Source organism: Lepus europaeus, chromosome 1, assembly GCF_033115175.1.
Source record: "Lepus europaeus isolate LE1 chromosome 1, mLepTim1.pri, whole genome shotgun sequence".
Lineage (NCBI taxonomy): Eukaryota > Metazoa > Chordata > Mammalia > Lagomorpha > Leporidae > Lepus > Lepus europaeus.
The window spans coordinates 89,334,934-89,361,587 of record NC_084827.1 but is presented as its reverse complement, the minus strand read 5'-3'; positions in this window follow the sequence as shown (position 1 = coordinate 89,361,587).

Below are 26,654 nucleotides of genomic sequence, written 5' to 3'. Positions count from 1 at the left end.
GCCTGGAGCCCTTTCTGTGTCTCCCACGTGGGTGCAGAGGCCCAAGCACCTGGACCATCCTCCACTGCTTTCCCAGGCCATAACAGAGAGCTGGATTGGAAGTGGAGCAGCTGGGACTCAAACGGGCACCCATATGGGATGCCCGCACTGCAGGCAGAAGCTCCACCTGCTTTGCCACAGCGCCAGCCCCTCTTGATGACCTTTGACTAGGTTAGTTTCTTCATTTATGCATTCCTGTAGCATCTTCTACTTCCCTATCACACTACTCCTCACATTTGGTTGTAATTACTCACTTAATCTTTTGCCTTCTGCATTAGAATGTAGACTCGAGGAGGGCATGCACTGTGTCTGATTTTCTCAGTATTCTATCCTCAGCACCTAACTTTCTGCCTGGTATTTAGTGATGAACACAAATTAAGTGCAGAAACAAGTGCGGGCATGTAAGTATACACATGGATTTGTTTCAGGCAGTCCTTTTTGGGATATTGGTCCTCAGTACAATTTAATACTCCCAGCCTCTCTCCGCAGAGATTACCTTTCAGTAATTACATTACCTCCATATCAGGAACTTGCCCTTTAGTAATGTTGTTGGGTCTTATCCTTTACAATTGCTTTATTTCCGCAGTCACCAGTTCTTCAGCACAACTCTTTCCCAACTCTGATCTTGATCTACACCCCATTCTATACCTCCAGTGGTTATTAGACAGGAGCTTGTCTCAGAATATCTTTGGGAGCATTTTCTTTTTTTTTTAAATTTTTTTTTTATTTGACAGAGTTACACAGTGAGAGAGAAGAGAGAGAGAGAGAGAGAGAGAGAGAGAGAGAGAGAGAGAGAGAGAGAGACTCACCCCCCAAATGGCCGCCACTGCCAGAACTATGCCGATCCAAAGCCAGGAGCCAGGTGCTTCCTCCTGGTCTCCCATGCGGGTGCAGAGGCCCAAGCACTTGGGCCATCCTCCACTGCCTTTCAGGGCCACAATAGAGAGCTGGACTGGAAGAGGAGCAACCGGGACTGAAACCCAGAACCCATATGGGATGCCGGTGCCAAAGGCAGAGGATTAACCAAGTGAGCCATGGCGCCGGCCCCTGGGAGCATTTTCAAAGTATACCTGTTCAAACTCCTTTCCTTTCTAGACTCTGACTTTGTAAAACTGGGTTGGAACTTAAAATGCATATGTATAAGAGTTATATTACTTGGTCTCTCATGCTTTCCAAATGTGTGAAGCGACTCTTAGGAAATCCAAGAGAGTAATGAAAACTCATCTGGGTGTAGACGTTGAGTAGGAGAAGGCTAAAAGAGAAAAAATGTTGCCCACTACTTCCATCCACTAGGGCTTTCCTTTTGCATGCATGGCACATTTAGGCATTTCTATGTGTCCTTCCAAGAATCTTGATTGCTCTTTTATTGTCTAATACAGAGACCTCGTGTGACTCTGTCAGAAGGTTGGTGAGGCCTCAGCAGACCAAAGTAGAAGATACTGTAGGGCTCCTCAAATTATGAACAGGGCTGACCTCTTTTTAGTTCCACATCACAAGAAAGTGTTCCTCCTGGCTGCCTAACTGGAGCTGGTACCTGTCAATTTGCAGGAGTGGGGCTCTTGCACTTAGCAGTGGTGTTACTCTTTGGCTTTATGTAACAAAGATTTTAGAACATTGTTCTTAAATGTATGTTAGGTTGGGCTATTTAAAGCTCAAGACTTATGCTGCTCAGACATGAAGCACAACAATCCAACATAGCTTTAAGTTATGCAAATTGTTTCTTCTCAGTTGCTGCAAGAAGCTTTGCTTTGTGATATTGGCCTAGGGCCAAACAGGTAGGGTGATCTGAGTAGGCAGCACCTCTAGTACCTCTCAGGAGGAAGGCTGCAGCCAGTGCACTTTCAAACATCCAAACAGGGCAAAAACAAGTCAACGGAAAGATGCTGGTTTGGTTACGTGTAGCCAGCACCAGACTGGAAGTAGGAGACCCGAGTTCCACTCTTGGCCTAGGGACTTCTCTGACTCTCATTCCCCATCCAGTCCAACAGAAGAGACAATTGAGTCATCTTTCCAAACCCAACATTTTATTTCCTGTTTTTTTTTTTAAAAAAGATTTTATTTATTTTATTTGAGAGGTAGAGTTACAGACAGTGAGAGGGAAAGAAATTGAGAAAGGTCTTCTTTGTGTTGGTTCACTCTTCGAATGGCTGCAATGGCCAGAATTGCACCAATCCGAAGCCAGGAGTCAGGCATCCCCTGCCAGTCTCCCACGCGGGTGCAGAGGGCCAAGCACTCGGGCCATCCTCCACTGCCCTCATGGGCTACAGCAAGAGCTGGACTGAAAGTGGAGCAACCGGGACCAGACTGGCGCCCATATGGGATGCCGGCACTGCAGGTGGAGGAGCAACCTACTGCACCATGGCGCTGACCTCTTATTTCTTAAAAACTTTAACATTTGTATACAGGCATAAATAAACATAACATATGCATATCCTAGTGTCAGCCCAGTTCCTTTTTCCCTCAGAAAATTTAGTCCAGAAATTTAGTCTAATTAACTTGGGTCTTAGTCCTAAGATACAGAAAGTCCAGTTTTCAGATGATTTCTGTAATTTCTCAGGCTCATCAGCTTGTCTGTTTTACCACTCTTATCTTGCTGAGTGCAAAGTCAGCCTGGTTGCCATAACAAATCCATGAACTCCTAGTGTTTTATAAGCTTGAGTGGAATTTTTTCATAATTGGGGAGGAAGAATACAAGAAAATGTAACACCCCACTCTGCATGGCCAGTTGTTACCCTCCTGCTCCATTCTTCTTGTCATCTCTGTTCCCACATCCTGTCTCATTCCATATTGTCTGCCTTCCACCTCAAACCCAGACCACCCCTACTGTGCAAAACAGCGTGGTTCCTGAGGTCAGTGGAGAGAAACCAGGCCTAGCCTTTGCTCCTTAACTTGCAAGTGCAACCACAAACCCCTTGCTACTATTGCAACTCACCCTTCTTAGAGAACAGTTTTGGCTGTGGATAATTCTTCCCCTTGTCATGCATTTGATACATTACCATGCGCTCAGGTTTATCATGCATATGGATACAATGGGTACTGTAGAAATTTTAAATGTACAGGTGGGTTCTCCTGCAAACAAGCTGTGTGATGTTATTAGCCCTGAGCTATTTAAAACCACCAAGATGCTAAAGTTTGAACCTGCACTGTTTTGATGCAAAAAAGAGAGTGATGTTGAGGCTGAGGAAGAATGAGAGAAGAACTGGAGTATTTAGGTATACATGTGCAACTTCCAAAGTGAAAGGTGGAAAAATACATAAACCACCATATGAATATTAATAAGAATACTTTGCAAAGCACTCTGAGTTCTCAGTAGAAAGACGCTACATAAGCACAAACTTTACCTCATTGATCCTGATAGCTTTCCTGTGAGAGGAGAGCCAAAGAAGATCATTCCATTTTAAAGACAGGGAAGTGGAGAAAGGAAGAGACATAACTTGTCCCTGAAGTCATAATTACCTCTGTTGCAGAGGCCCTGAGAAATCCTCTTGTATAAAGTCTTCTATCACCAGCTGCCATCCTGTTTTTCCATACTTCTGTACTGCTGGGTGCTGTTGACCACTCATCTGTTAGTCTCATCCAGCCAGCCAGACTGTGAGCTCTTCTTGGGGAGAGCTGGGTCTACCATCTCTTTTGTATCTCTCCCTCTCACTGCCTTCAACAGAACTGGGAAATTAATAAGGACTCAACAAATGCTTGCTGATTCATGAACAGTCAATATGGTATGGAAGTGACTGGTTTAACTAGCTTTATTTTCCCTTTCTGGTCATTCTTTCTTCCTGTGGTCATTTTTATTATTTATTTATTTGAAAGACAGAATGTCAGAGACAGGAAGAGAGATAAGGGGATGGAGGGAAATAGGGGACACACACACACATACACACACACAAAGAGATCTTCCATCCCAAATGGCCACAACAGTCAAGGCTGGGCCAGGCCAAAGACGAGAGTCAAAAATTCCATCTGGATCTTCAATGTGAGTGGCAGCGACTCAAGTACTTGAGCCATCATCTGCTGCTTCCCAGGTGCATTGGCAAGGAGCTGGATAGGGAGCAGAGTAACCAGATCTTGAACTGGCTCTCTGACATATTTTGACATTCCTACTGTGTCACAATGCCAGGCCTCATTTTTAATTTTTTTATACTAAATTTCTAATCCTTAAAACAATATAAATATCCTGTGAAAAATTTAACGTTTTTCAGGTTCTCTCTGTCTATATAGTTATTCCCAGATTTAATCACTGAGTTGTGATAGGATTAAGCTGAGTTTTTTTTTATTAAAATAATTTTGAAAATGAGCTATATGCACATAGTATAAAATTCAGCAGGAGTTATAATAAGGTGTTTTGTGAAAATTACGTACCCTATGTCCTTTCCCAGGACCTTCCCAGAGATGGTCAGCACTGACTCCTGTATCCATCTAGGGATGTTACGTTGACATAAGCATGTATGAGCATATAATTTTTAGTCCCAAATGGTCATGCATCATACACATTGCTCTGCATCTTGTTTATTTTGCTAAATGATATATCTTGGGGATTTTTGCTGTCAGTATTTACAATTGCATCTCATTCACAGTATCCCTGTAAATGAATATACCATTATTTGTTTAACTGCCTTTCTATAATGAATATTAAGTTATTTTACATCTTTTGCTATTGAAAATAATGTCACAATAAATGTTTTTCTACATATTGCATATGTGGTCAAATTGCAATGGAATAAATTCCTAGAAATAGAATTGCTATCTCAAAGAATTTGTGCATTTAAAATTTTGATGGACATGCTAAATTGCTCTCCATAGAAAAGAGTTGCACTAATTTATATTTCCAATCACAAGGTGAGAGAGCATGATATGTTGTATAAAAACTATATACACAAGATACAAATAAGGAGAAGGTACAAAAATCATATTGTAGCATGTGACATATCCCAGTGTAGCTACTGATGGCCACATTCAGGCAGAGAGCTCATGTTCAGGACCCTGTTGTGGGCTCTTAGAGTCATGAATTCAAAATAACTCTATGATTGTTGCATGAATGTAATTGAAGGGACTTTAAATTGCTACCTTGTTGAACAATTAAAGTAGCTGTTAGGAAAAAACATCTATTGAAATCTGTGTGTCAGGAACAGAGATCAACATTTCCTATGTTGGATATTTAATCTTATGAAATTAAGTATTATTATCCTCGTTTTTTGAATGAAGACATTGAAGTTCCAGTTAAATAACTGGCCCAAGGCATACTGTGGACTTAAAGAAGCCCTCTCTGACACTTTCAACCATGCAACTGAAGCTTCCTATATCACTTGGGTGATTTGGAAGATTAAGGAAGTATTCAGTCAGCTGCAACTGCAGTTTGTCTAAGGAAGTTATGAGTTCCATAGTATTTTAGCAAGGAAGATGTCTGAATACATGTCCTTTGAACTTGTCAGGGGATACAGAAACCACCTGGCAATGAAAGAATGCTTTCTAATGTAAACATCTCAACAGTATCATAGTTCTATCTCATATAGTAAAGGTCTCAGTGACAGTTCTGTCGTCACACCTGATGACCCTGCTCAAGAAGAACAGATTTTAATCACAGCATCATTTTAGGATTTGGCAACTAAAGGAGTGGAACATAAGGGAGTGGAACACGTTTCATTTTCACACTGGGAGACACAGCTGAGCAGAGGCACTATCAACGAGCAAAATTCAAGCTTGTGGTTACTGCTATGATGAAATCCCAGGGAAAGGGTAGTTTCATTTCCAGACACAGATTGACCACCAACAGAACCAAGAAGGCCCATGCAATCATCTGCTGCTTTTTCCCTACCAAAAAAACCTGGCAGAGATCTTTTGCAGGAAGCCAAGGATGGCAATGTGCATCTCCTGTGAGACTGTGTTCAAAAGATAGTGGTGCCAGGGCTCTGAAAGTACCTTTTTAATAGGAATATTTTGCACCTTGCACCTGGAGGACTGGCTCCAATATGACTAATTGGCTTAGTTCAACAATTATTTTCTGTGTTCCTGCCAATATGTGAATATCTCCATGATGAGTCAGCTGAAACATAAATTCTTGTCTTTATGTACTAAATGTAGAGAAATATCCAATCTTAATTATGCAGATAAAAACACATATGCAAGAAAGTCTACAAGATATTCTTCCAATAAATGTTAGTTTAGAATCTGTTATGTGATAGGCACTGAGTTAGAGTTTCAGAATATAATGAAGAAGAAAATAGATCTAGTCACTTTCCTCTTTATTTACACGTAGATTTGGAGACAGTTAAGACTAAGTGAGAATTGCAGAAATAAGTGCTACAAGAATACAAAATGTTACATTAGGTTGTTGTGATAGAGGAATGTGTGAAGTAGAAGGTGGATGTGGAAGTCAAAGATGCCGAGGTCAAGTATTCCCATTGTTCCAGTGTAAGAAATCTTGTAGTGGAAGCTAAGTGTGGCAGTCCTAAGTGCTGCTGACCATATACCTCCATCTTTCCTGGTTTGGGATGTATATAGGATTACACTTTCCCGCTGTCTCAAAGTTAGGCCTGGCTACATAACTGGCCAAAGCAAGCAAAAGTAACATGCATTGCTTTCTGTTGGAAACCTTAAGATCCACAAACAATTAACCACACCTTGTCTTCCCACAGGTGTGTTTCTTCTCATGGACATGCATGTTGAAGCCTGACAGTCACTGGCCAAAAGGACCAGAAAGATATACATCAAGATATGTACATAAATATATAACACAAGGTATATAGCATCATGGTGTTATCCCATTGAGATTTTGAAGTTGTGTTTTTCTATAGCCCATCCTTACTCATGAGTAAGTTTCCCATTCATTTAATTCTCGATGAATATTTATTATGAGATGCTAAGCACTATTCTTAGGTAACTTGTAGAAAAATACAGATGAATTTTTTATTCTTTTAGAGCTTCTCTTCTAGTTGTGGGGATGTTAGGAGATGCAGCTAGAGACAAGGAAACAAATGGAAATATACTAATATACTTTAGACTGTGATAGCTCTTACCAAGATGGTAGGATAAAATGTATGTTTTTAATAAGAGATATATTAGAGATCTTTGAGAAAGTGACCTTTGTAGCTAAAATCTAAAGAATGAAGAAGCACCAACAGGACTAAAACTCAGCAGGGGATGTTCGTGAGAGAGAAAAATAGCCAAAACCCCTGAGCTCAAGAAAGAATGGCTGAGAGTGGGTACAGAGAATTAAGAGAATTAAGTTGATGCTTGGGATGCCTTCATCCCATATCAGTTCAAGCCTTAGCTCCTCCACTTCCCAATCAGATTTCTGCTAATGTGCCTGTGAAAGCAATGGATATGATCCAAGTACTTGAGTTCTTGCCACCCACATGGGAAACAGAGAGTTCTGGTCTATTGGCTTTGGTCTGGCCTATCCCTGGCTATTGCAGGCATTTGGAGAGTGAACCAGTGAATGGAAGACTGGTCTCTCTCTCTCTCTCTCTCCTTCCTTCCCTTCTTCCCTCCCTTCCCCCTTCTCTCCTTCCCTTTCTCTGTCTCAACATTCTCTGCCTTTCAAATCAATAAATCTTTTTCTTTTTCTTTTTTTTTTTTAATTTTTTGACAGGCAGAGTGGACACAGTGAGAGAGAGAGACAGAGAGAAAGGTTTTCCTTTTTGCCGTTGGTTCACCCTCCAATGGCTGCTGCGGCCAGCGCACCGCGCTGATCCGAAGCCAGGAGCCAGGTGCTTATCCTGGTCTTCCATGGGGTGCAGGGCCCAAGCACTTGGGCCATCCTCCACTGCCTTCCCAGGCCATAGCAGAGAGCTGGCCTGGAAGAAGGGCAACCGGGACAGAACCTGGTGCCCCGACCGGGACTAGAACCCAGTGTGCTGGCACCGCAAGGCGGAGGATTAGCCTAGTGAGCCGTGGCGCCAACTAATAAATCTTTTTCAAAAAGGGAAAAGTGTGGCTTGTGTGAAGAAGAAAGGCAGATGAAGGTGGCCTGAGTAAGGTGCTTGTAGACAACTGTCAGATTGTTTGAGATCACAGAAACTACTTTGATGTTGTAGGCTATGTAAAAAGCTTGAATTTTATTTTATGTAAAATAGAGGCCATTGCTATATTTAACACAGGAGAGTGATGTGACATTATTTGTATTTTTAAAAGACACTTTGCAATGGGAGAAGGCCAAGCATGTATGCAGGAAGTTGTCTTAGTCTGTTTTGTGTAACAGAATATCTGAGACTGGATAACTTCCAATGAACAGAAGTTTATTTGGCTCACAGTAGTGGAGGTCAAGAAGCCCAAGAGCCTGCCACCGGCATCTGGTAAGTGCCTTCAAGCTGTGTTATCTCATGGCAGAAGGTGGAAGGGGAAAGAGCAAGAGTGCAAGAGGAAGCTGAACCCATTTTTACAATAATCCACTCCCACAATAATTAGCTCATGTTCACAATGTGGAACCCATTCATGAGAGCAGACCTAATCAGCTCATCTGAGGCCCCACCTCCCAAAGCTGTGGCACTAGGGATGAAGTTTCTAACAATGAACTTAGTGGGATACATTCAAACCAGAGCAGAAGGCCACTGAGGGGCCTACTGCAACTTGCTAGGAAAGACAATTTGGTAGCTTGGTATAGGGTAGCAGAAGCAGAAATGGAGAGAATTGGAGATCTTCAAGATATATCTCTCTGTTAGAACATACAGGACTTGCTGATAGATTGAGTGTGGGTGAATATGAAAATTATGTCTACATTTTTGGCCTGAGTTAAACAGATGATGTCATTTCCTGAGAGAGGGAGGAATGGAGTCAAATCAGGAGGGTGATTGGTAGGTGAACTAAAAACTGTTTACATAAATTTAATGTACATTTTAGACAGCAAAATTAAGAAATCAGAGTCTAGATGTTAAACCTGTGGATAAAACAAGGAGTCATCAGTGAATAGATAACATGTAAATCCATGAGAGTAGATGATGTCTTGTGTGGAATGTGTGTAGACAGTAAGAGAAGGAGACTGGACTGTACCCCTGCACAGTCTGAGTAGAAGAGAAGTTATGGCAGAAAAGAGAATGAGGAATCCATGAAGCATGAAAAAATGTAGAAGAATGTGGAGTTCTGGAAGCCAAGAGAAGAGTGTTAAGAAATAGGGAGTAAACATGTTGTTGACTATTGGGGCACAAAATTAGAAGGTAGATGTTTTCACTGATTTGGCACAGAGGATATTCTTGGTGAATGGAAAAGAGAAAATTATGGAGCCAGAAGCTAAATCGCAAAATGTTGAAGCATAAGTAAATGCAAAATGGAAAAGTGATGTATAAAAACGTTGTAAAAGAAAAGCAAACAAAAAGGTGGACTGGTCAGTAGAAAGTGGGCAGATGGTGGGTCACATGGGTCAGTGGAGAATTCATTCTAAAGCTTGTTGTGTGGAGAGAGAGAGAGAGAGAGAGAGAGAGAGAGAGAGAGAGAGAAAGGAGAGGAGGAGAAGAAGGAGGAGGAGGAATCAGGAGAGAAAAAGGAGGAGAAGAAGATGAAGGTGAAGATGGTAAGAAAAAGTGCTTATGAGATTTAGGATTGTGAGAACCAGTGGGGAAAAAAAGACACTGGACTTGATCTCTACAGATGATTTGGATATTTTAGGGCAGAAATGAATGTGAATATCATTAGTAAAGATGCATATGTGGCAGTTAAGTTTGTATCTTGTTGTGAAATATTAGTGGGATGCATTAGTTGAAGCCATGAGTTTTAGGGAAATAATTGAAATAAAGATTGAAATCACTGATACAGCGGGATGGACAGAGGAAATTCTGCTTGTTGCTGGAATTGTTTCTGTCACTGATGATTTACAGATCCATCCTGCCTCTACTCAAGGGTGAGCCAGGTTGCAGAGACCGTAGCATCTAAGCCAGCTATGGGAGTTTATTATTTAGGTCATGAGAACCAGGCCTAAAGTGTGGAGTAACTTGATGAGACAGTATTTTAAACAGCTGCAAAAAGAGGAAGTATTTAGGAGGACTTCAGCATGGAGGGTCGGGAAGCAGAGAAATTGGGTATGAAGCCTGAGGGACAGAATCAACACACGTGGTACCATTGGGATTGCAGAGTGGGGAGGCAAAGTGATAAGCTGATATTAAAGGCCATATGAGGAAGTATTTGGTACTGTTGATAACTGAGAGGAAGCGTCAGGAAAGGGTGAGTGTAAAATGTGATTACCTGTACTTCAAAAAGTTCGTGAAAAATGGAATTCAAAGCTACTTGTTTTGCTACATATTTTTGAAATGCATGTGTTTTATTCATAATATGCATTGTCCAAGAAATATTTTTAAGCAAGCTCATAGCTCTCTTTGAGCCTGGGAAGATGATGCTACTTTGACCAGAACTAGAGAAGCTGTGAGCTGCAAAGGCTAAGTTGGAGATATGCAATGTGAACTTCAGGAGTGATTTTCATATGACTTGTCTTTGGTTCAGTGGTATTAGATGAATCTGCAAAGGGAAAGTGTGGAGAGAGAAGGGAATGGAGGAGGAAGAATGAGCGAGGAAGACAGAGAAGAACAACAGACTAGGGAAGAAGGAGACCCTTGACATCAAATGCCATGAAGACAAGCAATGAGGCAGTTTGAAGATCAAGAGCCCAGGGTTGTTGGTGCACTTGGTTAAACATTGGCTTGTGATGCCAGCACCCCATACTGGGTGCTGGTTCAGTCCTGGCTGTTCTACTTCCTATTCAACTTCCTGATAATGTGCCTAGGAAGGCAGTAGATGATGGTCAAAGTTCTAGCTTGGGCCTTGCCACCCATGCTGTAGACCCAGAGGGAGTTTCTAGCATCCAAAACCAGTAGCAGCAGCAGTATCACATTGGAACTCATTGGTAATGCAAATTCTCAGGCTTCACCCCATTCATACCGAATCAGACACACTTGGGGTGGACCCAGTAATTTGTGTTCTTCCAAGCCCGCTGGGTGATTCTAATAAACACTGAATTTAATAATCACCAGCTACCCGAAAGCAAGAATATGGTGGAAGGAAACCAGACACTGAAGGGTTAATGAGTGAATGGGAAGTAAGAAATGAATGATCCTTTTCCTGAGTTGGTTCTGACCTAATTTCCTGGGGTTGTGGTTACAGGGTGCTTATTTAGGACCTCAGGATTCTGCTTAATTTGTAAATCTTAACTTCTGTTTGCCCGTACATCATTTTGTTAATGTATTTGTTCGATGTTACTCTATTTGTAGGGGTATGAACTCTTTAATTAGCAGGTTTTATTAGGGGAAGGAAGGACCTCATTTTTTAAAAGCATTCTTATAGCCCTAATATGATGATCAGCACTCTGTAACTTCTGTAAATAAACACTTGTTAACATAGTGATGTATCTAGAAACTGCAATGTCCAGGTATAGTACTGCTATGACTATTTAGGAGAAACATAAAAGAAGATTGACAGAACAGCCTAAAGCAATAAAGGCCTAACCAAGCATGGGAACTGGTTACAGGCATATTTGGTGGTCCTCAGACTCTTTAGGGAATATGGAAAAATAGAACTGACAAAAGATGACTGATGGAGTAGTACTACTAATTTGGGCCAGTTTAACAAATTAACATGGTGCCAGTTCAAGGAGTGTAATCTAAAAACCCTCTTCCCCTTACCTATTTTGTCTTCACTATGGAAGAAAACAAATATGTTTAACACAAATGCCTTTCGCCCTTGCGCCTGTTTATGAACAAGACTTTCCCTTGCTCCATTGTCAACACAAGCAATCTACTTTTTGACTTGGATGACCAGCCACAGATCATTCAAATCCAAACCCTTAGCCTCCTCTCCTCTCACTGGCATTAATCTAATTTCTCTTCTAACCTTCTGGGCTCCAGGCTGTAGCTGTGAAGCTTTCTACTTCCTTTTAGCATCTAAGAAATAGGCTTTTCTCTCCAAGTACACGATTCTTCATCACTTAGGCTGGATGTCTTTGAGTGTGTGTGTATGTGTGGCTAACGGAAAGAAGGGAGCAGACTCTGTAGGTACCACTTCTGTGCCTGTGCATCAGTTGTTTTCCTATGTTTTGGTCAGGTGTATCTCCCATGATCCAAGAGATCAGTCAGGGTAGGAACCACCACATTTCGTAGTCCTCAAATAACTTCTGCCTTGAAAGAATTTTTGATTGACTAACTTTATGGGGGAAAAAAATCTTCAAAAAATGCTTTTGGCAATCTTCAATAGGACAGATGGAAATGTGCCTGGCAGGGTTTGATGTTCTAGGATGAAGTTTTCATCATCTTTTGTCTAGTCACAGAAGGTACTTTGGAGTAGGGAAAGTAAAGCTGAGTTTAATGTGGGCTCATTTGGCTGGGTATCTGCTAGTCGGACAAGAAATCTTTTGGCACGAGTGTCTCAAGTTTTCTGTAGTAAATAGGGATCTCAGTGAGCATTTGATGAAGAAAACATGAGACCTCAACAATTGCAGCAATGAAAAGAAAACATTAAAAAAGGAAATGAAAATCTATCCGTGTGTCTATAAGTATCTGTGAGTGCAGAAAAAAGTGTGAGCATGGGCCAGACCTATGGGGACCACTTCAGGAGCGATCAAGATTTGGCCAACCGAGCAATGAGTGCTCCCAGTAGATTTACTGGGCTCAGAGTCTGTGCAGAGGTATTTTGCAGTTTGTATTTTTGATGTGTTGTTAATTAATTAAACACACGCTGCCTTCCTGTGAAGTGAGTCAGTGTTCCTCATTTCACATATGAGGAAACAAGGGCAGAAAGGATAAATGACTTGCCATTTTGCCAGCCAGAAGCATCACCGCAGCTGCATTGCTGACATTTCCAGTGAGGTTTCAAGGGATGACTTTAATTTCAAATTTAGTCTGGGTTCACACAAGGCCACTGAGGTGAACTTTCCAGGTCTCTGGAACCACTCACCTGGTCCTGCCCTGGAGGTAGATAACGGTCAGTTAAGTTCAACTTGGATGATGTGGGGGGTTTTAAGGGTTTGTCATAGTGACTTAAATTAACATTTGTCTTGCTTCCTTAGTATAAACTTTCCATCCTGAGTGCCACTTACATGCTATACAGAACAAAGAGCAAGCTTGCTGGAAAACTAATTAATTCAATAAGTAGTGGCAAAGGAACTTGAAAGCTTGTCAGACCAGTTGCCCAGTGTGATTTGTAGCAACAGAATGGAAAAATTCCAAGGAATCAGTTTCATGTTTATTTGGGGGGGAGGGCTACTGTAATAACTGACAATAATGGAAGGGGCCAGGGAGAGCCAATAGCATGGATTCAGTTTTTCTCTTGTATAACAGAGCTGTCTGTGTGGAGTGACCCCTCTACATGATGGAGCACTCAGGGTGTGTTGATAGAGAAGGAAAAGTGAGCAGGTTGTTAGGGGAGTTCTAGCTGTGCTTTGCAAGACTGGATCAATCCACAGAATTGGGAGGAACATTGTGATTCCTTCAGCAACAGAGTAGAGAAGACACAGAAGCCATCAGACCTTAGAGGCAGTGATGGTTAACTCATATTTCCACTTGACTGGGCCATAAGGTGCCCAGATATTTCAACACATAGGATTCTGGGTGTGTCTGGGGCTATTTATGGATGAGACTGAGATCTGAACCAGTAGACTGGGTAATGACCTCACCTGGTGTGTTGAAGCCTGACTAGAACAAAAAGGCTCACCCTCCCCTGAATAAAGGGGACATGCCTCACACCTGACTGCTTGAGCTGGAGCAATTTCCTGCCTTTGGACTCAAATTGAAACATTGGTTTCTCTTGGGTCTTCAGCCTGTTAACTTTCAGTGTGGCACTTGCACATTGGTCCTCCTGGATCTCTAGTTTTCTGACTACTAGCTGAAGATCCTAAGACTTCAAGAGCCTCCATTATCACGAGCCAATTCTTTATAACCTTTGCTTCCCTCCCAGGGTTTACACTGGGGGAAAGCTGGAATCAGAATCCAGAAATGGCAATATATCCTGAAAGACAGACAGACAGACATATAGAGAGGTATCTACACACTCACATATATATCCTATTGATGTTCTTTCTCTGGAGAACTCTAATACAGGGGGACACAGGGCATTAAGAAACATGGAAGAATTTGAAGGATAAGATGGAAGATATCACCTTTGGGCAGTGGAGGTGGGTGGTAGAAAAGAAGGGCATTGGAAGTCCAGTGTTAGCTTAGAGAGAGGCAAACCTTAAAGATGGGAAAACTTAAGCAGTGGGTGGTAGAAGATTCTAGTTGTATCTTTAATTTGCAACCTGTAAATATAGAGTTCATCACCACTGCATTTACTAATAGGAAAGGGAACCAATTAATTAGAAGAAAGGAGGATCTTTACGGTTTTGGGAAATTTTAAACTTCAATGAAGAAGTTGCCAGAGTGTTTCAGAATGAGTCAGAAGGAGTTTAGTGTTTAGGGGTGCATGGTTTGTGATCATGATTCATAGGGGGAATTTTATGTGCTAAAAATGCCATTGAGTAAGTGAGTTTTCCTGTCTTTTTTTTAATTTATTTTTTATTTATTTATTTTTTTAATTTTTATTTTTGACAGGCAGAGTGGACAGTGAGAGAGAGAGACAGAGAGAAAGGTCTTCCTTTTGCCGTTGGTTCACCCCCCAATGGCCGCCGCGGCCGGCGCATCGCACTGATCCGATGGCAGGAGCCAGGTGCTTATCCTGGTCTTCCATGGGGTGCAGGGCCCAAGCACTTGGCCCATCCTCCACTGCACTCCCTGGCCACAGCAGAGAGCTGGCCTGGAAGAGGGGCAACCAGGACAGAATCCAGCGCCCCGACCGGGACTAGAACCCGGTGTGCCGGTGCCACAGGCGGAGGATTAGCCTATTGAGCCGTGGCGCCGGCTTCCTGTCTTTTTTTAAGTCCAAATTTGTCTTATTTGCAACAGAGTTCTAATATAAAGGCAAGGGAACTTTTTTTTTTTTTTTTCTGGAGAGAGAGAGAGAGAGAGCAAGCGAGTGTGAGCCCATTTACTGGTTTACTCTTGCAACAACTGGGGTTGGGCAGAGCCAGAGCCAGAAGCTAAGGACTCAATATTGGTCTCCTGCATGAATGGCAGGCACCCAACCATTTGAGCTATCTGCTGCTGCTGCCCAGGATCTAACTTGGTAGGAAGCTGGAATTGGGAGTTCAGCCAGGAATTGAACCCTGGCACCCCTGACATGGTACACAGAAACTTACTGGTGTCTTTTTTTTTTTTTTTTTGACAGGCAGGGTGGACACAGTGAGAGAGAGAGACAGAGAGAAAGGTCTTCCTTTACTGTTGGTTCACCCTCCAATGGCTGCTGCGGCCGGCGCACCGCGCTGATCCAAAGCCAGGAGCCAGGTGCTTTTGTTTTCCCATGCGGGTGCAGGGCCCAAGCACTTGGGCCATCCTTCACTGCACTCCCGGGCCACAGCAGAGAGCTGGACAGGAAGAGGGCAACCAGGACAGAATCCGGCGCCCCAACTGGGACTAGAACCCGGGGTGCTGGCGTCGCAGGCAGAGGATTAGCGTATTGAGCCGTGGTGCTGGTCTTACTGGTGTCTTAACCATTAGGCCAAATGCTCACCCCAGGAAAGTTTTATTTATTTAATTTATTTTTTAGAGTTTGGAACATTGTCTATTATTATTCTTTGTTTTATTTTTATTTGAAAGGTGAGCAAAGACACAGAGAGACAGACAAAGAGGGATCTCTGCCTGTTGGTTCACTCCCCAAATGTCTGCAATGGCCAGGGCTGAGCCAAGCCAAAAATGGAAGCCCAGGACCCCAATTTGGGTCTCCTTTGTAGGGTGGTGGCAGGAATGCCATCACCTGCTGCTTCCCAGGGTGTTCATCAGCAGGAAACTGGGTGTGGAGCCCAGGCATCCCTATATAGAATGTGAGAGTCTTAGCTGCTTCACCAAAAGCCCAACCCCTCTCTGGGAATGTTTTAAAGATATGTAACTCAAATAATTTAATAGATTAATTTTATTATAAGAATTTCTTGTCATGACCTTTCTTAAGTGACCTTTGAGAACAGAGATCAGCATGTTGAAGAGCTGGGGGAACAGTATGTGTCAAGTTCTGAAGGGTGTTCAGCTAGGAACAAGTGAAAATACATTCACAATCTAAAGTTCCTACTTTTAAAATGTGTCAAAATATCTAAAGATTGTTTTGCTCTTTATTTCTCTACAAATTTTCCAAGGGTGTATCTCATGAAAATAATCCAGAATATGGAAGACATCACTATAAGAAAACATTGATTAAGATATTTTTCATAATTGTGAAATTTCAGAAAAAACTCAAAAATAAGAAGGAAGCATCAATTCATTATTGGGAGTAATATACAAATAAATTATAGTATGCCCATTTATTTATGTACTATTAAGCATCAATAAAATTATGATTATGAAGGCTACATAATAAATATGAAAAGCATATGAACTCAGTTAAATGGAAAAATAAGTGCGTAATAATAGTTAACATTTATTTAACGCATAATAGGTAATAATTCTGTTTTATGTCCTTTAAATGTTTTAACTCATTTAATTATCACAATCTTCAATGGTAGCTATTGTTTTCACCCAGTTTGCTAATGAAGGAACTGAGATAGAGGTGAAATCATTTTCAGGTTTACAAAGTGAGAAAGAAATAGAGTCCAGGATTGGAATACAGACCATCTGGCCCCAGAGACAGGATAAAAACATTCTGTGTCATTTGTGTGATGAAAAATACCTATAAAGCTTAGATGAAGAGGGAATACACTGATTTTAGACTCCGCCTGCGGTGCTGGCACCCCGAGTTCTAGTTCCGGTTAGGGCGCCGGATTCTGTCCCGGTTGCACCTCTTCCAGTCCAGCTCTCTTTTGTGGTCCAGGAAGGCAGTGGAGGATGGCCTAAGTTCTTGGGCCCCGCACCCGCATGGGAGACCAGTAGGAAGCACCTGGCTTCTGGCTTCTGGCTTCGGATCGGCGCAGTGCGCAGGCAGTGCGCAGGCCTTAGCGGCCATTTTGGGGGTGAACCAGTGGAAGGAAGACCTTTCTCTCTGTCTGTCTCTCTCACTGTCTAACTAAGAAAAAGAAAGAAAGTGAAAACACTAATGCATACAGTCATGTTTCTGCAAAGTCATTATCTTCTATGGTCTTCTGCTTAAATAACCACTAAAATATACATCTTTTTTGGGCCTGAAAGTACTAAACGGATTGTGTGGTTTCTTTGGGTAGTACATGCAGTTGTTTTTCAAGTATCAGTCATCTTCAGGAGTGTTAAACACAGTTCACCATTTATTTTCTCTCTTGCCAATCTACTTCCACAGAATTGGAAACCAGAGAAGGTAGCTGACAATGGCATAGAAAGACCTAAAGAAATTTTGCAAGTTGATACTACTCTTTGGAGGTTTTGTGGGGTTTAAACTTCAGATTCACATGAGATTATCTTATAATAACATTATCATATCACATTTTATTGTTATTCACAGATCATAAATCATTTTTTATCTCATTTGATCTCCATCAAAAGGTTTTTACTTTTGCATATGAAGCTCAAGGATCACTAAACTGCATATGCTATGCTTTTTTTAAGTGAAGATATGATCATACTACATATACATGTGTATCTATTTTTCCTAATATCTATCTATCTATCTATCTATCTATCTATCTACAAGGGTAGTTCAAAAAGTTTGTGTAAATGAATTAAAAGATAAGTTCATTTTGATGCAAAAATGTTGACATTGCATAGTTCTTTTCACAACATTCATTTCTACAAACTTTTTGAAGGCCTCTCATATACATGGATTTCAAAATTCTTTTCTCCAAAATAAACTCATCTTTTGATTCTGTCTTTTCTATAAACTTTGTGAAATACCGTCTGTGTATCTACCCATCCTCTTCTTTGCAAATCACTTTTCCCACTTAATACTGGATCATGTACGTCTCTTCAAGCTAAGATGTAAATCTGACTCATTCTTTTAATAGTCACATGATACCTTGTACCCTATTCAACCTTTCCAGCTTCTGTGGACACATAGATTGTTTCAAGTTTTTGCCATTACTAACACAACAGCAATAAACCTCCTTGTTATGTGAGTCCTTATGTACTGGTACTTTAATTTTTACAGGATTGATTCCCAGAAGTAAATTTGCTGAGTAAAAGGATATGTGCTTTTAAAATTTTAATACATCATGTCAGATTCCTCTCCAAAAGGCTGGATCAAAGACATTACCACTGACAATGTATGAAAGTGCCTGTTTGTCTGCATCCTCACCAACACTGGAGGTTGTCACTGTAAATTTATTCTGGTCTCTTACAGGATGAACCTTGTTATTCTGACATTAAATATAGGTCTCGATCTTTTGAGTCAAAATACTATGAACAGAGATTTGGGGCAAAATTTTTTTTCTTACATTGTTATCTTTAGGAGATTATTCACATTCTAATAGGCTTGGACTGTGGAAGAGAGAGCTTCTGGCCTCAGCTACTGCTTTGTGTACACACAACATATCAATAAATAATAACCATTATGGTTGAACATTAGAGTTGACAGTGTAGTAAGTTATGAACAAATCTCCTCATTAGCAGCACTATTATTTTGGTGTTTGCAGCAATCTAGTATTCACAGCCTAGTTGAAACAAGAGCCATTATGTATGTAAGACATTTTTAGCTCATTTACTCTGAACCCACTTAGCATACAAGAGCACTTGGCCCACACCATATGGTGTAATGTCAGGACAAGATGCAAATTGAAGTGAAGAGGAATAGGACCTCTTTGACACGAGAGCATATTATCATGTGCTTGGAAGCTCATGACTTTAGAACTGAGTTAACAATTGTTTCAGAATAGACTTGGATTTCAATTTCCATCTGAGTGACCCATATATTTTCCTGTTGAATTGGAAGGGTTGCTGTTCTAATATATTCATGTATGTATGCCTGTGTTGGCTGATTAGTCAGTAGTTGGAATTGTGACATTGTATCACTGTGCTTAATTTCTCTTTAAAACATTCCTGTCAATATTTTATAGGCTTCAGTTGGGAAGTCAATTCATTTGAGAATTGGATTGTGCATATGGCATCCATTCCCTTTTTGAAATGATACCTTGATTTTACTTTGGGAAACTGCCCCTCCCCAGTTATGTTAGTCCATGATGTTCAGGCGGGGCTTCCTGTAGCATCCCCTTCACCCCAGCTCTCATACATTATGTTTCTTTGGCATATGGTTGGCCTAGAAGGACAGTGACACTCAATTCTGGGACATTTATTAGAATTACAGGGAAGAAATGATCCCTTTCCACAGTGCTTGCTAGCTCCAGGCTGAGAAGCCAAGCTGCAGCGTCTTCGGGATATGGGGTCTACCTGGGAATTAAGCCAACCCAGGGGCTTGTAGAGCCACGGTGGGGGACGGGGAAAAGACTGAGTCCAGAGCATACCATTTAAAACCCTGGCATCACATTTCCTTGGGTTTTAATATTTTGTAAGCCATCAATTTCCCTCCTTTTTTTTTTATTCACCTATTCTTTCACTTGAAATTGAATCCTGACTTAAGTATTAAAGTGTTTTGATTTTTCTATTGCATTATTGCTTTGTGACTTTTCAGTGGCTTAACTATTTCACTAAATAAAGTTATTTAAGGCAATTTCTAATGCAAAGTATTGATTGGATTTTTTAAAAAGAATCATAGGAGCCAAGGATTGGTTTTTTTTTTGGCAGTTCTACAAATACAAAATGTTACTCTCTCTTGCTTTTCTAGTGAGTTTGTTTAGCACATTTTAGGTCAAATTTTGGCATCAGAATTTCCTTCCTCCTTGGTCAAAGTTAACAACATTATGGGATTTTAAAAAATATTCTTCAGTTCTTTAGATAATAGCATATGGAAGCTTATTATTCCAGCACATTAAATAATGCTCTGGGGCCCAAAAATGTGGCAAAAGCTACTGAGAACCGGAGCTGAGGCCAGGTTCCTTCCTGGGGGAGCTGTTTTGTGAATTCCAAATGATTCCTTAGCTTGCCCTCAATGTGTCCTGCTGTAAACACCTAAAGTGAACTCTGTAAATTAATTTTCATTTTTTGAGCTGAGATAGATCGTGTGCTAAGTTCTTTAGAAGAGTCAATAAGGTTGTTTAATTGTTTCAGAAATAAAGTGTAAGGAATGATGGGGGAAAATGCTACATATTCCCATAAACGGAGCTTGGGGAGAGCCATTCTCTGCTTACACCTCAATCTGTAAAACGTTTTTCACAACAAAATGTGCAAAATAAACAGACATCCCTCCAATAAACTCAGGGTGACCAAACTGGGGACAAACATAGGAATCCCCTGGAGCAGAGACAAGCAGATAAGATCAGCACTGTGGGACCAGGCACTTGGGAAGTGGTAAGTTTCTTGGGTTGAAGCACTATAAAATGTGCTGGAGGAAGCAAACAGTCCTAGAAATTCTACCTACACAAACTCTACATGTAAGCCACGTCCTACACAAGGGCAAAAGCAGATGAAACGTTGCCTCAACATAGTACTGAGAAAATTTACATGAGGAAATGACATTCCCAACCGTAGGACATAGGCAAGAAAGGGGAGTGCAAAGTACACAGAATGTGATGGACCATCCTAGACAGGAACTTGAGATCAGGGACATTGTCCTCAGCCATATCTGGCTGAGTCTTCACCAATTTTTTAATGGGTGGTGTTGAAGTGAAAGAAAAATATTTGCCAAGTGAGTATTGTTGGCCAGATACTATGTAGGTAGTCTAGGGTCGTATGAATTTTGTGTTTTCTTCAACGTGATGTTTACTTAACTTAAATATATAGAAAACTGCTTATAGTTCTTCCATAGAAAGAAATGCATCTTTGTAGTTAATTATTGGTAGTCTCTATGAAATCTTCAACCTGGTGCATCCCTTGCAGATGGCTCATTTAAGATTATAGAACCCTGAGTGAGCTGACAAAAGGAGTAATACTTGACATGGAATGATACTCTTGTTGGGATAATTGTCATTTGATTGTTTTCACATAGACCCTCTTCCCTAGCAGCCTAATAATGGAGGTCCTACTCTTTGGGTTACATGTTGAACCTCCAAAACCATAAATCTGGGCTCATACAATGCCATCCTTGTGGATATTCTTTTTAAATATCTAAAGTCATTGGTGCAAAAGAGTCTCGCTAGTGGTAACTCTGTATCTCCTCTAGTCATCTGGATCCTTTCTTTATAAAATTTTTAGTTATTTGAAATGGAGAGAGAGAGAGAGAGAGAGAGAGAGAGAGAGAGAGAGAGAGAAAGAGAGAAAGAAAGAGAGGAAGAAAGAAAGAAAGAAAGAAAGAAAGAAAGAGGCACTGTGATAAGAGATGAGGATGTGCCAAACAGTTTCCCAGCTATCTGCCAAATACCCACCCCTGCTGAGTCCCTTTGGTAACATTCTAACTATCCAGAGAGTCTGGGGGCAGTGTGTTTGTGCCTGTCAAAAAACAGAGCTATGGGAGCTGTGACTAGGAAGGGTAGGGCTGTACTCTGTCAAGCACCCAGCAGGGTTGTCTGATCTTGCTCAAGTTAATCAACTCTGACCTCAGTTCTTCATTTGTAAAATGGAGATAATAAAAGTATCTGCCATATAATCATTTTTATGAGGAAGGAATGAATTAATGATATAACATAAATAGATCAGTACTTAGCATATATTAAATGTTAAAGTTTAGTGATGATGATGATGATGGTTTCTCACTAGGATGGTTGACCATGATTCAATCAGCCAGTTCAAGTAGGAAGTGAAGCTATAGCTCACACACCTGGTCAGATTGGCAAATTCTAAAAATTCAGTTGTGAGGATGGTTTGGTTGTTCAAATTGCCTGGGTATTAGTTCAAGTTTTTGTTGGCTTATTCGCATTGTGCAGATTTATGATGGTATTTTCTGTACCAAGCACTCTATTATAATGTGAAGGACACAAATAAACCAACATTTCCCTGTGGAAGGACCCATGTGTGTATCACTGAGAATGTTTGTGGTCATGCCATTGACTAGAAAATGTTGGCTATTACCAGAAAAGTATAGTAGAAATTAGACATCTTACTATAGTAGCATCTCTTGCATCTTACAACTTGGGTTTTAAATAGCTCAAGAGGTAATATGATTTGAGATTAAAAGGCCAAAGTGAGTATGTGCTTACACATGTTCAACTCATGCTTTACAGACAGTGACTAGAGCATTTTTTAATTCCATTCCTACGTAGATGCTGCTATTTGTTTCCATGACACTGGTTCTGGGAATGGTGCTGAGCACATTCAGTCACTACAAGTGATGGATTAGATAGTAATTGATGTGTGTTATGAAACTCACATCTGGGCCTTCCACCAACTGAGAGTCATTTTGATTTGATCTGGCAAAAAGAATATCAAAGCGTTTGGTTTTTAAATTACAGTGATTTATAGAAAAGTGCCTCTTAAGATGACTATCAGCTGGTAGCAGGTTGAATTCCCAGAAAAAGTATGCTTTCATTGTCCTCTTTGCTCCAAAGGGCAAACCTGCCAGGATATTACTCTTCAACATGGCCCCCTGGGGTCACCTCTTTGTTGGATGTGTTGTTAACAGCTAGGATTGTTGATGTGACAACTGTAGTTCTTTGGGCTCCACATTTATTTTGGATTATTGGATGATATTTGATTTATCAAAACCATAGGAGTAAAATACTTTGATAATAAAGTCATAAATTAAGAAATCTTCAAAAACTTATGTGAGTATTATACATTATTTTCATTCAATTCAATGTAGAATTTGCTCTACAAAAATTGTCATGTCCTTAAATTATCTTTTCTGGATCCTACATTGTATTCTTTCTGTCATATCATTTTCTTAGTGACTAACCTACAAGCATTGAATATTCGCTTCTTCTCTTGAGTCTTCCTTTCCTAGCAAAACTTGTTGAAATCTGATCTCAGTCTTTTATTCTTCTTGTTGGATTTTGCTTTAGTGTGATTAAATTTCTGTTCACGTTTTACCTTTTCTACACATTTGTACTTTAGGTTTTTTTTATTTTTGTTTGGGAAATAAAATGCTTTTCTCCCTGGTAGGAGAAGTTTCACTCATCACTAAAGCAAAAAGGAGTCTTTCTGGATCCGGGTAAGATTGTCATCTGGTTATCATTCTAAATTTTATTATAAGGCTCTGCAGGTGAAGTTGATTTCTCTACCCTGGAGGGATCTGAATTAGAATTTTCAGGAATAATCTTCTACTCAGTTATGGCTATTGGCAGTTTGTACCAGAAAAAGAAAGGTATGCTTTGTGTCTCCCACCAAATATAGGTCTCCTATAAGAGTCTATGGTAGTGCCTCTCAAATTTCATGGGCATTTGGATCCACTGGCATATTATTAAACTGCTGATTCTGATTCATGAGATTTTGAGTGAGGCCTGATATTCTACATTTTTACAACCTCATTTGTGATGTTAATGATCCTGATCCCTAGGTCACACCATTTGAGTAGCAAGGATCTTGAAGGTTCTACTCTTGCAAGTCTATCTTGTCTTTTATTGATTTTCTCTTTTCCTGAGATGAAGTTTATTTATTAATTTATTTATCTCAGAGGCAGAGAGATAGAGACAGAGATAAAGATATATCTTCTATCTGCTAGTTCATTCTCCAAATGCCTGCAATAGCTGGGGGTGGGGCAGGCTGAAGCCAAGAGCCACAAATTCAATCCAGGTCTTGCTTCGGGTGGCAGAGACCCAAATACTTGAATCACGAATACTGCCTTCTAGGGTGCATGTTAGCATGTAGCTGAAATTGGGAGCGGAACTTAGTGTTGTACTTAGGCACTTGGATATGCAATAGGTGCATCCTAACTGGCAGCTTAACTGCTAAGCCAAATGTTTGCCCCATGAGATGATGTGGCATATTTACTGTTCCTGTTATTAGTGTTTGATGATATTCCATATGATAATGTGTTTAAAATAACTAGCATCATTCAGTCAAAAAATATTTACCAAATGCCCACAAATATGCTAGGTAATTTTACGGAGTGGGTATGTAAAGGTAAACAAGGAAAAAAAAAATCCTACCTTCATGGAGCTTTCTTTATACTGGAAGAAGCACAAAACTACCAATAAATAAATACATACATACATGGATAAAATCATGCCAGAAAGGAACAGGTGCTATAAAGAAAAATCCACCACAGTAAGGGGACAGAGAGGGATGGAGTGGAAGAAATGTAGGGGCTTTGATAAATGTGTTTTCCAGAAAGGCAATTTTCCCCTCCTTTCCAAATAGCAACAGAATTTATATTGTCCTACTAATTAGTAAGCAAGTTGGTACTAAATTCAAACAGTAAAAACCCAAGGAAGGATTTATTGCATGAAAGCAGAAAGTTCTATATTCTCATTACCATAAGATTTGAGTTTGCAAATGTATATATTGATTAATATTCTCCCTAAGAGTAAACTATGAACCACCTGATGGTGTAGTATTTTCTGGTCTGTAAAGGTATTAATTAGTACATTATCCATTAACATTTGTAGTCTAGAATTTTCATGATCTCTGAAAAGAATCAGCAAATGTTCTCAGATAAGGTTTAAACAATATCTACCACCTAGTTAGTCACTTGCCTTACCTCACTGTGTGATCAGAGGCTCTGGTTTTGCCTTCAGCATTCATAGCCAGACAAACCACCTGGTTTAATAGGCAAAGATGCTGAGGTATAAAGGGTGGGAGCTGATTGGTCAGAACTCCTCCCATGGTAGAAGGAGAGCTGGGACCAGACAGAATGTGGGTCTCTGAACTGCAACACTGATTTGGAACTTAGTAGCTTCCTGATCTCTTCACTCTGCATTATTGCCTCAGGCAACAGAATTAAGTACAGGTTTAAACACAAGGTTCTTAAGACCTTTTAGGTAAAAGATGAACAGGTATGGTAATTCAGACCTTCCTTTGCCTCTGTAAATATACAGGACTGTGTGATCTGATTGTATAGCTTTCTAGGGCTGGAGCACTTGATCTGCACTTGGCTAGTGGAGAACTTGCTAATAAGTAAATATCAATACTGACAACCAATTAGCATTTTCCCAGTAATCCCATCTCTTTTAAAAAATTAAAATTGAAGATGGTGTGGTATAACCAGTGTGTTCCAGAAAAAAAAAAAAAAAACCCAAAGACAAAACCAAGAAAACAAAAACTAATAACCATTCTTTCAGCCAGCATCCCATACAAGTGGCTGGTCCACATTCCTGTGGCTCCGATTCTGATCCAGCTCCCTGCTAACACACGTGGAAAAGCAGTGGAAGATTGCTCAAGTATTTGGGCCCCAGCCATCCACATGGGGGACCAGGATGGAGTTCCTGGCACAGCCCTGGCCATTGCTGCTGTTTAGGAAGTGAACCAGAGGATGAAAGATTCATCTCTCTCTCTCTCTCTCTCCCTCTCTCTCTCTCTCTCTCTCTTCAATTTTGTCTTCCAAATAAATAAACAAATCGCTTTTTTAAAAAAGCACTCCTTTGGAGAAAAGCAGGTGGTGCTACAAAATGCACTTCTGAAAAAGAGAAAATGAGTGAAGTAACTTCTAAGCAAGTTGTTAACTGAAGGAAGATGCCAAATTTGTGTCATTACTTTGAAAATTAGTAAATCAAGGATGTTTGTTTACATTAAAAAAAAGATGAGTACCTGTGTCCAAGAAGATGAGTACCTTTGTCCAAGAAGCTCTGTGGGTGACAGGTTAGTTGCATGGGTACCTCACTGAAACCATAGCAACCTCATTTTCAGGCTTCTTAGCAAAAACCATTAGAGCAATGTCTTCTTCACTTAAGATTGGTTTTTGTTTGCTTTGTAATTCTTGACTCTAGTTTTACTGCTACCTGATCCTTCAGCAAAGACAGTTTGAATTAATATGTGTTTGTCCTTATTTGGAGCCTATGCACATGCAACAAAGAAAACTAATGTAGCAAGAGCATTTCCTCTGTTGCTTATGTTATTTATTTATTTATTTATTTTAAACCAGCAAGTTCTTGTTACTATCACTGATCATTTGGGGACAATGATATGAATTGTAGCAATGGTAATTCCCTAAGAAAGATACAATTTTTAGATTTTACTAATTGAAGTATTCAGTGTAAAAACAGATTTCTTCAAATGTAGCAAATTGTTGGTTCATTTACTAGCCATGTTTGTTTCGTATATTTTCATTTGCCAGACAAACACTGAGAATATATATTTTAATTTTATTGCAGAACCACTACATTCAAGGCATACCATGAAATTATAATTTATGTTCCTGAGATTTTTGTAGTTTTAGAATGATCATTTCGATTTAGCCCTGAGTATTTTATGCCATTATGCTAGGAACACTTCCAGTTTAAACATATATAATTTATTTTTTATAGATTTCGTTTTGGGTACATAAGTCAAATGTGACAGTCATTCTAAAGATCATCTTATTTCATTTACTAAACACGAATCCATGTCTTCAGTTTCTCTTATTCTGCTCCTGATTTCCTAGCTTGGCTCCTGAGATTCCTTTTGCAAAGGAATCTTTTTTTGCAGTGGTGATCTGGCAAATGGCATTAGCACGTTATTCAGATATTCTGTATATTCTAGAGAGTTCCTTTTGAAACATGAAATTCTAAATGGATTCTTTCTCCACTCCCAACCCCTTCACATGTGGAACCTTTCTCTGCTTAAAAATCCCCAAACAGCCTTGATCTTGAGATCATTTCATTT